Source organism: Symphalangus syndactylus, chromosome 3, assembly GCF_028878055.3.
Source record: "Symphalangus syndactylus isolate Jambi chromosome 3, NHGRI_mSymSyn1-v2.1_pri, whole genome shotgun sequence".
Lineage (NCBI taxonomy): Eukaryota > Metazoa > Chordata > Mammalia > Primates > Hylobatidae > Symphalangus > Symphalangus syndactylus.
In genome coordinates, this window is record NC_072425.2 from 28,446,541 (window position 1) to 28,458,541 (window position 12,001).

At 41.4% G+C, this 12,001-nt stretch overlaps 1 protein-coding gene and 1 long non-coding RNA gene across 4 annotated transcripts in view; one reads left to right on the top strand and one right to left on the bottom strand.

Annotated features, from left to right (window-relative positions):
* The window catches only part of ASTN2 (astrotactin 2), a 1,055,774-nt gene that overhangs the window by 880,884 nt on the left and 162,889 nt on the right, over nt 1–12,001 (top strand). The gene's annotated exons all lie outside the window — the stretch shown is intronic.
* Nucleotides 909–3,325, bottom strand: LOC134736283 (uncharacterized). The gene is made up of 4 exons (XR_010120194.1): nt 2,714–3,325; nt 2,155–2,305; nt 1,423–1,543; nt 909–1,336 (listed from the first exon to the last, which is right to left on the bottom strand). It is a non-coding gene; the product is annotated as an uncharacterized lncRNA (long non-coding RNA).

The window sequence follows — 12,001 nt, forward strand, 5'->3', positions numbered from 1 at the left end:
ACCCCTATACCAAGCCAGTTCAATGGTAATTTATGGGGATGGGGCACAGGTGTTCATTTTTAAAACCTCCCCCAGGCCGGGCACAGTGGCTAACACCTATAATCCCAGCACTTTGGGAGGCTGAGGCGGGCGGATTACCTGAGGTCAGGAGTTCAAGACCAACCTGGCCAACATGGTGAAACCCCGTATCTACTAAAAATACCAAAAATTAGCTGAGCGTAGTGGCGGGCACCTGTAATCTCAGATACTCAGGAGGCTGAGACAGGAGAATCACTTGAACCCAGGAGGCAGAAGTTGCAATGAGCTGAGATCATGCCATGGGACTCCAGCTTGGGCAACAAGAGTGGAACTCGGTCTCAAAAAATCAAAACAACAACAACAAAAAAAACCCTCCCCCAGGTCATTCGCCTATGCAGCCAGGGTGAAGAATTACTGACACAGAAGCAGCTGCCTTTTGGTAAAGGTAGAGAGACAGAGGCACTGAGGCCTGGAGCTGGTCAGGGTCATGTCCAGAGTCATGCTGTGAGTCAGTACAGACAGAACCAGAACCAAGCCTCCTGCCATCTCTGTCCCCTTGGCCTCGACTTTGAATCACCTTAAGCAAATGCCACAGCCTCTGATGGAGCCAGGCAAGAGAGCAGCCTCCTGACTGCCAGAGCCTGGCTTAGAGGCAAGGCCCAGACACAGCCCCATTAAGCCAGGCAGTGCCTTACGGGAATCGCCCCTGGCTCCAGTTTAGAAAACAAACAGAGTGCTTTGGTTTTCTTTGGCTGTGTCCTGGGGTGGGGGAGCTAAGAGGAGAGCACCTGAGGACGCAGGTTTGCTGCTTTTCTCCTAGGCAAAGTGGGGCTGCCAGAGGCAAGGAGTGGAGACAGGTGGGCAGGGTGTGTGGGGGTGAGTTGGGAGTGTATGCCTCCTGCAGCTGCTGCCTCAGACAGCCTGCCTGAGAATGCATCCCACACAGAGGCTGATGCCTGGCAGGGAGGGAATGGGACACAGAACCTCAGCTTGGGGGGCAGCTCAGGTAAACCGGGCACCTCGACCTGCCTGCAAATAGACCCTCTCAGGTCTATTTGTATAGACCTTGTATGTGAGCTCCAAGCCCTCCTCTCAGACACTGGTTATAGTAGAAAGAGACCTTGGTTGGGATCTTAGTTATAGCTGCTGTTTATTGAGAGGTCCCCACCTACCAGGCACTGCGATAAGTTCTTTAACTTTCTATATAACTGATACAGGTTCTTCACAGCTCTCTGGGGTAAAAATGATTGGTTTGCCCACTTCACAGATGAGGAAGCAGGATCAGAAAGATGAAGTCCACCACCCCAGGTACATAGACCTGAAGACACAGATTCAATTCAGCCTGATTCCAAAGTTCAGCCTCTTAGCCATCACACAACGCTGTTTTTGTATGAATCAGCAGACCTGAGTTTGACTCTCCACTCCTTTTATGTCAGGCCATGTGACTTTAGACAGTTTAATTGATCTCTCTGGACCTCAGTTTCCTCCTCTGTAAATTGATGCTTGTTCTGCCGATTTCACACGACTGATGTGGGTATCAAATAAAAGTTGGACACGAAACAGATTAGTAAACAACAGAGGGATATACAAATGTAAGAGATTATTGCTGTTATCACCAAACACAACTGTATCCACACGTGGGGAACCACCATCCCATATACACCTGTCCACCCTTGTGACCTTGGTCTTCCCTGGAAACCTCTTTGGTTCTTAAGGACTCAGGTGGAGGAGTGGAAGGGGAGGGAGAAAAAAATAAGAACCTGTTTATAAAACACTTCACATCTCCCAGATGAAAGCTGCTAGATAAATATCACACCACCACATAAATAAAACATAAATGAAATAATATTATTCCTACCCCCTCCAGCCGGCATGCCTGCAGACACTCTCATAGAAGCTGCAGGCAGCTGGGTAAAGTACAAAGAGGGCTTTGGAGTCAGTGACAAGAGTTCAACGCCTGCTCCCTCAAATTGATTGCGTGACCTGGGATCTGGTTACTTGGGCTCTCAGAGTCTCAGTTTTCTCATCAGAGAGTTGGAAATTTAGTAAAAAGTCTGTTACCTGGTTGCTATAACCATTAAACAAGCTCCTGTCCATATCTCTGGTATAGGACTCATGACCCTAGATGCTATTTACCTCTTTATATACTTGATTTCCCCATTCTATTATAATGTTCCAAGAGGCAATAGCTGTGTTGCATTTTGATATGATGGTACAGGTGTATGCTCCATAAACGCCAAGTCCCTTTCTTCTGCAGTTCTCTCAATGTCACTCCATCTTCACACTCCTAGGGCAGAATTCAGACCCATGCCTATCTCTTAACTCAATATATTACTTAACTGGAACAGAAAGGGTAGAACTCATAACCCCTGACTCACTAAGGTATCCAGGCTCTGCCACTTATCAGTTGTTCAACATTGGGCAAGTCGGCTTACATCTCTGAGACTCAGTTTCTCCATTTCTGAAATGGGGACAATGTCTTTCCTACCCTATCTAGATGCTTGCTGGGAGGGTTAAATATGATACTAGCAGTGTAAATGCTGTGAAAACCATAAGGAATGTCATCTGTAATGGGAACTCATTGTATATCAAACTGGTATATTGGATTTTCATGTCATTTCTATGAGGCTCTGAATACTCAACTTCTGCAGTCCTTTTGCCCCATCGTCTAAGACTCAGTGTCTTCATTTTTTACCTTTGGATCAGAAGACTCAGGTTGTCTCCTCCATCCCTGCTCTTCCCGAGTCACTCTCATCTTTATCTCCTCCCTGTCTTCTCTTATAACTGCAGTCAGGGAAGCTGTAACACTGTTCACTTGGAAGTCAGGAGACCAGAAGTGAAGTCTGGGCCTTGAGTCTGACATCCCACTCTGGAACTCAACTTCCTTTAGTGTAAAATGAAGAGTCCATATGACAATAATCATCAGTTCTCACATTGTTAGCACATTTTTCCTTCATAATTTCACAGGGACTCAGAGAGGTGCAAATGACTTTCCCAAGGCCGCTCACCAACAAAGGTCTATTTAGATGCTAGAATTGTGTTTCATCTCTTCATCCTCAATGCCCAGCTCAGTGCCTGGCTTGTACCCTATATTCAGAAAATGTTTGTTGAATGAATTTTGACACTGAAAAAAAATGTGAATTTTCTTATTTTTTTCCTGCTAAAAATTGGTAATGAAAACATTGGATTTTAAGAAAGAATGGATTTGTTTCTAAAACTTCTTAAACTATTGCTTTCAAATAAGTTTTTTCTGCAAGCTTAAGGAAACTGTGGTTAGACCTCAGGGGATGACAAGCTATACAATGAAATTGCTTAATGGGGTAGGGTGTATGAGCCTCAATCTCATTGGTTTCCCTGTGGGATATATGCATAAGGTTTCTTGGAAAGGTGGATTCTACTGCTTTGAAAATGTTTGAAAAATGACTGCTTTAAGGAAATGAAAAGGAATTGAATATTCCCAAATGAAGCATTTTGTATAGAATGGTGGGTACATGTGGAGACTCCAATCCACGGTTCATTTTCCAGTTTTGAGAGCAACACATTTTAGGACCATGTGTAATTACAGAAAACCACTGGCACCCAGCCCCACCTAGGGGCTGAAACGCCAGGCCCTCTCAAACTCTATTTTCTTGAGGCAAGCCAATGGCCCCAGGCAGGCGGCCCCCCATGCCAAGTCTGGCACCCCTGGCTCTGCGCTGGCACATCTGGGCACTCGGACTGACTCTAGGCCAGCAGTTGCTGGTGTAGTCCAAGAACATCGCTGGGAAGCTGGAAGGAACTGTCCCAAGGCTGAGGAGGAGCCGGGCCTGTCCATGTTTTCTAAGGCATACAGGAGAGCAGGTAGCTGGGCCAGGAGCAGGCCATTGGCACTCTCACCAAGGGTCTTCTGGCTCAGATTCCAAAATAAGCTAGGCAGAATATTTCTGCAGCTGGGAATAAGGGGGAATCCTTATGAGGCCTTTTTATGCTTCATGACTTTTTATGTCCTTAAGACAGCCACAAAAATCTCTCTCAGCTTCATCTTCTTTGCCTTGTTTCCCACCGATTTGGCTTCTGAAAAACTGCTGTTGTTTGTGTTTGCTCCTGTGGTCTAGAGGCCTGGCCCCTAGCGCCTAATCCAAAGTGTGAACTTTGGTGTCAAAAGTATGAGGTCTGCATGCCCTTAACTGTGTTCCAGTGTAAACTTCTGATGCCCCCAAAGAACCAATCCATCAAATAACTCATGAATAAAAATATGTAACTGTCAGAAATGTGATGGAACTGTCAAAAGCACGTGACATCTACATAAATAGAAGAACCCAAGTCATCCTTTCCTCTTTTTCTGGCATGGGGAAACATAGCAAATAACTGCTAAAAATTTTAAAGGAGCAAAGGTGGAGCATTTCAGGGAAAGACCTACTACTATCATGTCTAAGATACCTTGTGTCCTTTGTGAATGGTGATTTTCGATGCAGAACATCATTTTTTCATGAGGTGGAGTGGAGGATGGGGACTGCTGTCACGAGATGAGTCACTTGATTAGACATGGAAGGTTTCTGGGTTGCTTCTGTCTCCTCTCCCAAATATCTGGGGACACTCCATTTTTCATCCAAATACCTCATTTCTCCCCAGACACTGCATATTCCTTAGTATGACTGTCTCAGTGCAAATTTCAGGGCTGATTCATCATAGAATACTAGAATGTCAGCCACTAAGTGCCCTTGGAGACTTTTGAGTGTAACCCCTGAATTTGCAGAGAAGGTCGTTTTGGCAGTCCATTCCCAAGTGTTTCTACAGGGAATTTGGACATTGCTAACTCATTTTCTGTTCTCTGTGTTAGAACTAGACAATGTTATGTTCTAATAGGAGAAAAGACAGTGAAGGGTTTAGTCATCTACTCCCGGTCACATAGGCTTTGTGAGGGGCAGTAACGAATTCTGAACTTCACGTTCTCATCAGTGTTTGTCCACTGGGCCCTGTAGCTCAGCAGAAGATACCAACAGGAACCTCACAAGCGTCATCCTGATGTCACAAGTAGTTCTGGGGCCAGCAGGTTTGTCAGTGAGGTCCCAGCAAGGAGCTGAGAAGCATCTATCAGCTCCAAATTCACATGAGAGGAAAACAAAATTCCATCATAATGTTGACCATCTGTGGATGAGGACGACTTTTCAAAAGAGGCCACTGGAGAGAGGGATAAGGAAAATATCTTAAGGGATTATAATTTGAAAGGGATCACTGGTTCAACTGAACAACATAGGATATGGCACAGCCGTGAGTTATTTTACCTTGTGGAACTCCTGTTTTTTAATGAATGTTAAGCTTTTTTATGGCAATCTGTTGCAAACCTACTGTATGCCGTGATCAACAACAGTGTGTATTAGACTGACAATTTTTTTTTTTTTTTTTAAGACAGAGTGTCACTCTGTTGCCCCGGCTGGAGTGCAGTGGTAAAATCATGGATCATTGCAGCCTCAACCTCCCTAGGCTTGGGTGATCCTCCCGCCTCAGCCTCCAGAATAGCTGGCACTGCAGGCGCATGCCACCATGCCCAGCTAATTTTTTTTTTGTAGTTTTCATACAGATAGGGTTTTGCTATGTTGCCCAGGCTGGTCTCAAACTCCTGAGCTCAAGCGATCAGACTGCCCTTATGCTATAATCTCTACACCTGTGATTATGAAGAACTCTCTTCATTTTCTTTAAATTTTTTCTATGCATGCAAAAACAAACAAAAAACATGCCAGATGGTCTTTAGGGTGCTTATCTAGTAGAGGTAATAATCAATTTAAAAGAGTTCCGAAATATTTCTGCCCAACGAGATACTATTTGATTTTTTTTTTTCAGCTGGATGATTCCAAAGGTGAACATCAAGCTTATACCAAAAATAATAGTCTTTTGTTTTGTTTTGTTTTTTTGAGATAGAGTTTTGCTCTGTCATCCAGGCTGGAGTGCAGTGGCACAATCTCGGCTCACTGCAATCTCCACCTCCCAGGCTCAAGCAATCCTCCTGCCTCAGCCCCTCAAGTAGCTGGGAGGATTACAGGCACCTGCCACCATGCCTGGCTACTTTTTGTATTTTTGGAAGGGCTTCTCCATGTTGCCCAGGCTGGTCTTGAACTCCTGAGCTCAGGTGATCTGCCCGCTTCAGCCTCCAAAAGTGCTGGGATTACAGGTATGAGCCACCACACCCAGCGAAAAATAATAGTCTTAAAACAACATTTTGATGGATGGGACTGATGATTCTCTTTTGTAACTCCAAAATGTAATCTAGTTTTTCCCAGAATATATATAACTTGGTTTTGTTCAAGTTTTTCTAAGTTGTTTTTAAAGTTAGCATTGAATTTATATTTTTTTCTGATACCCTTGAAATGATCTTTGACCAAAAGTAATAAACATATTAACTTGAACTGATCTGATTTTAAAACAACTTGCTCAATTGAAGTGGCAGAATTTATTAGGCACCCTTGTAGATGATGGATCGCAGAAGGTCTTATGTTACCTTTTTATTTCATTAAAAATAGTTTGTTGGTGCTAATGTAAATTTTGTCAAACTTTCTTGAAGGCAAATTAGCAATATGTATCAAAAGAATTCGCTTATTCTAAGAAAAGTTATTTATAAAAGATTTACATGTAAGGGTGTTCATTAGGGTTCAGTTAAATAATGTTTAATAAAAAGGAAATAAAAGACAGTCATTTAAATATTACTATTGCAGAAAACTTTTTACAAAATAATATGTGGAGCAGGGGGCAGGAGGAAAGTAGTGTGACTATAAAAAAAATCATGAGAAATAATTGTGATAAAGAAAATGTTCTGTTTCTTGACTGTATCGATACCAGTATCCTGAATGTGATATTGAATTATAGGTTTGCAAGATGTTACCAACAGGAGAAAACTGGATAAAGAGTACACAAGGTCTTTCTCTATTATTTCTTATAACTGCATATGAATCTACAATTGTCTTAAAATTTAAAAATTTAATTAAAAATGGTATGTAATTGTCTTAAAGCACTTCTGGTTTTAGGGATGTGGATGTCTTTATTGAGAGCTGAAGGGGAAATCGTATAAATCAAGAAGACACAGAAACTGAGAAGTTACTAGGAACCACATGTGCTATTCTCTGGATCTTTGGAGGGCCCATCAGCTCTTGCCTTTTTCTGTCTCTGCTTCCACCTGCCCATGGTTAGAGTCACTGCCCCAGTCTGGTGCAGTGTTTCATCCACTGCCTATCTTCCTGGTACCTTAGTACTATCAGCTATAATTCCTGGGGAATATAAATGTGATTGGATCACCTTGGGTTAAGTTTCTACTCTCAGTCTAATTAACTATGATTAAAGCAATAGAGTTAACTAGGAAAACCATGGCTACAAGGGCCCAGTGTTCCATGTGTTAGGGCCAGCTCTCATTATAGGTTGGGTAGAACTTGCAGTGGCTCATAAGATTACAGACCCTTTCTCGCTCTCTGTATTGTCCATCTATTCAAGCAAAAATGACTATAAGCATATATACCAAAATGTTATATTATCAGTTATTTTCTTTGTGTTAGATCTGGCAGATTTATATTTTCTCTTTCCCTCCTAAATTTCCTACTATGATCACATTTTATTTTCTGTTATAAGAAAAATATTTAAAATTGTGTAAAATTAATTTTATGATAGAAAAGAGTATGACATTTATTATAGAATGGGAATGCAGAAACATGAGTAAGTTACAACTATATCAGCCTAATATTATCATAATTTTGGCATATTTCTTTCCTCAATGTCCATCCCTAGTTTCAAAACTAGGGGAAAAACTTCTGTAAAAATTTTCATGTTCATAGACTGTTTCATAATATGGGTATCTCAAATATTATTAATCATTTATTTAGTGTTGGACATTTAGGCATTTCCAACTTCTCAATTATTTTGGAGACTGCAAGATAAACATAGGTGCTTGCATTTTAGACAAAAATAGTCTCTTTTGAAGACCAGCAACTAAAAAAGAATTTTAAAATCCACTAAATTCACTTGTTGGATGGAACTTATCAGCAGCCATTCTCTTCTATTGTGCTCCTTTCCTTTTGGAAAGTCCTGTCCCTGGGTAAGCTCTCTTTGGGATTAGTGGCTTTAGATGGCCTGCTTGGTGCCCTGCACACAGACGATCAGGAAGGCACCTACAGGTGGGACAATTGCTCACCAAGGAGAATTCATCCAGAGGCCAAAGCTGCCACCCAAGCAGTTGTCTGCTGTGGTGAACACATTTTGACCACAGGCCCAGAGTTTCCCCTCTTCATGTGTTATTCCATGCATCTTCAGGTCTCTGGGGATCTGAGATTCAGAGAGGATTAAGAAGTGAAACTCTACATATAATTAGAGGGAAAACTGCAAGAAATCATTTTACCTTTCTTCTTGCATGTTTCTTTCAGTAAAAGATAAATTTAGATGGGTATGATTTTTTTTCTCTTTTCCTTATTTTTTAAGCCTGTGATCTGATGCAGGATCTAATAATAAATGGTAAATTTCCCACCAGACATGAATAAAAATTTGAATTGGAACTAGAATATCTCAGAGCCAAGGGGATCCATAGAAATAAACCCAATATAGAGACATGAAATCTTAGGAATGAAGAAGGTAAAGAATACAGCCAGTATTTTATGGCTAGCCATTGGCTGGAAAAGCAGTCTCGTGTAGCTGAGTCACATACTATATTTTATCACATCAAGATGCCATTCATTTTAAGAGACACTTTATGTGCCATATATAAAGCAAAGAAAATGATGCCAACTGAACTATAACCCAATGGTTTCTTACCAATTATATTTTTGGACCTCATTGAAAGAGCTCACTTATTCTGATTATATTTTTATAATACAGTAGTCTCCACTTATCCATGGTTTTGTCTTCTGCAGTTTCAGTCACCTGTAATCAGCTAAAGTCCAAAAATATTAAATGGAAAATTCCAGAAGCAAACAATTCATAAGTTGTAAATCCATGCCATTCTGAGCAGCGTGATGAAATCTTGCACCATCCCACCCAGGACGTGAAGCATTCCTTTGTCCAGCGTATACAACCATTAGTCACTCAGTAGCCATCTAGGTTATTAGATTGAAAACCATAGTATATATAGGGTTGGTACCATCTGTGGTTTCAGACATCTACTAGGGTCTTGAAACATATCCTCCATGGAAAGTGGGTACTACTGTGCATCATTCTTGTGATATAAAGCAAAATAAGTGTTCAAATGTTCATAAAACTTTGTATTTGGTGTCTGCCTTTTCTAAACCACTTTTTGACTCTGTCTTTAAATTTTTTTTCCATATACTATTGTCCTGTCTGCCAGCCAGCCAGTTAGTAATGTTACATTTCTTTTTTTCTCCTTCCTCACAGATTTTTTAATAGCTTCATTGCAATGTAATTTACATACCATACAACTTCACCCATTTAAAGTGTACAATTTGATAGCACATTGACAGAGCTGTGCAATTATCACCACAGTCAATTTTAGGACATTTTCAACACCCCAAAATAAACCCTATACCCATTAGCAGTCACTCCTTACTTTCCCCTTATCTCCTCAACCCCATGCAACCAGTAACCTACCTTCTGTCTTTGTTGATTTGCCTACTCTGGACATTTCATATAAATGGAATCATACCACGTGTGGTTTTTTCTGTGACTTGCTTCTTTACTTAGTTCTCAAGGTTCATCCATGTTGTAGCATGTACCTGTATGTTGTTCATTTTTATTGCTGTTTTTCTTAAAAGGAGACTCCGTTATTATTTCTGGTATTTTCTTTCAAGTTTTAATGATGCTGCTTTCTTTATCTTTCTAGTTCTTGTCAATGAAGTTTGTTAGACAACTGTCAGGATCCATTTTCTTTCCAAAATTAATTCTTAAGAAGTTTGTGGCCTGAAATGTTAAGGACTGTACTTCTCCAGGTGGACCACCAGGAATGACAGCCAGATTCACATAAGCACAGGTGATGATATTTGCTGCCTGGCTGATGGAAACTGTATGGCATCATCACTTGTAGGATGTATCTCAATTTCAGACATATTCAAAGGCAAAAATTGTGTGTTTTAGAATTAACAAAGCATGGAATATAATTTTAAGTACTTTTCCTTAGATCAACATGAAGAATTTTCACTCTGAGATCCAACAGGCAAGAGACTTAGGACACAAAGCCTTAAAACTTGAGTGAATTTAGAATTCACAAGTCGAACACCACAACTAGAGCAAGAGTCCCCTTCAGCTCTGTGATTCTCTGCCCTTGGGTATGAGAATCACCTGAAGAAAGTTTTTAAAATACAAAGTCATGGGTCACACATCCCTGAAGATTTATTTTCAGTAGGGCTAGTGTAGAACCCCAAATTTCTTTCTTTTCCTTCCTTCCTTCCTTCCTTCCTTCCTTCCTTCCTTCCTTCCTTCCTCGCTTCTTTCCTCCCTTCCTCCCTTCCTCCCTCCCACCCTCCCTCCCTCCCTCCTTTTCTTCCTCATTCCCTTCCTTCATTCCTCCATTTGCTCCTTCTTTTCTTTCTTTTTCATTCTTTCTTTTTCTCCCTCTCTCACTCCCTTCTTCCCTCTTTCCCTTCCTCCATCCCTTCCTCCCTCCCTTTCTTCTTTCCTTTATTTCTAATCCAGAAATGGGGACCATAGCTCTAATTCATTCCTATCAGGTGAGCTAGAGGCAGCCTAAGCATCAACTAGGAGGCATTGTTGTATAGTGGGTTCAACACTTAATTTGGAGTCATACAGATCTTTGTTTCAAATTTTGATATGGACACTGATAAGCAGTATGACCTTAGGCAAATTATTAAGCTTCTCTGAGCCTCCATCCCATTCTCTGTAAAACTATAGTATCCTGGAAGGTTTGTTGTGCTAACTATGTAAAAGAACACACTAGAGTGCCTTGTATTTACAAATGGTACTCTCCTAATCCCTGCTGTCGTGGCTCAGATCTTACTCTCTGGTTTGAATCACTACCATTACTCTTAGTACCTATCTCTTGAAATTTGATTTTTTGATTCTATGTTAGTGTCCTGTTCCCATGTGGCATCTGCCTCAGCTCTTCTGATTCTATGATAGTCAGTGGAGTTCTCTGATTTTACCAATTTGCAGTGAATGGTCTTTCCAAACCCTGGATCATATTTAAAAATTTTCTCTAAGAGATACTCTTAGGTTTTCTGACTTTAAATTCTCAAGGGCAGTTAGCTTGCACTAAATTTTAATTATTCACCTTCCAGGGCTTCACTGTATGTTTACAGTTCCCAGGGTTCCTACCACATGTATACATTACACATAATTACACATATCACTGTGTCTCATATAATGTCCATAGGTTCAAGAAGGAGGTAAAATCTGTAATTGTCAGAAATATTATCAAACTGTCAAATGAATGTGAAGTTATCAATGTAAATTGTGAAACCAAAGTTGCATTTCTGTTTGTACCACCATTATGAAAACATGAATAAATTTTGGTGAATAACAAGGCCAAGTAAAAGAAAAAAATTATAGACATTTGGGTTTCAAGATGGCCAAATAGGAATAGCTCCAGTCTACAGCTCCCAGCATGAGCGACGCAGAAGGTGGGTGATTTCTGCATTTCCAACTGAGCAAACGGCACACCATGAGATTATATCCTACACCTGGCTCAGAGGGTCCTAGGCCCACGGAGCCTCACTCATTGCTGGCACAGCAGTCTGAGATCGAACTGCAAGGCAGCAGTGAGGCTGGGGGAGGGGTGCCCACAATTGCTGAGGCTTGAGTAGGTAAATAAAGTGGCCGGGAAGCTCGAAAGTGGTGGAGCCCACCACAGCTCAAGGAGGCCTGCCTGCCTCTATAGACTCCACCTCTGGAGGCAGGGCATAGCCGAACAAAAGGCAACAGAAACCTCTACAGACTTAAATGTCCCTGTCTGACAGCTTTGAAGTGAGTAGTGGTTCTCCCAGCACAGAGTTTGAGATCTGAGAACGGACAGACTGCCTCCTCAAGTAGGTCTCTGACCTCTGAGTGGCTAACTGGGAAGCAC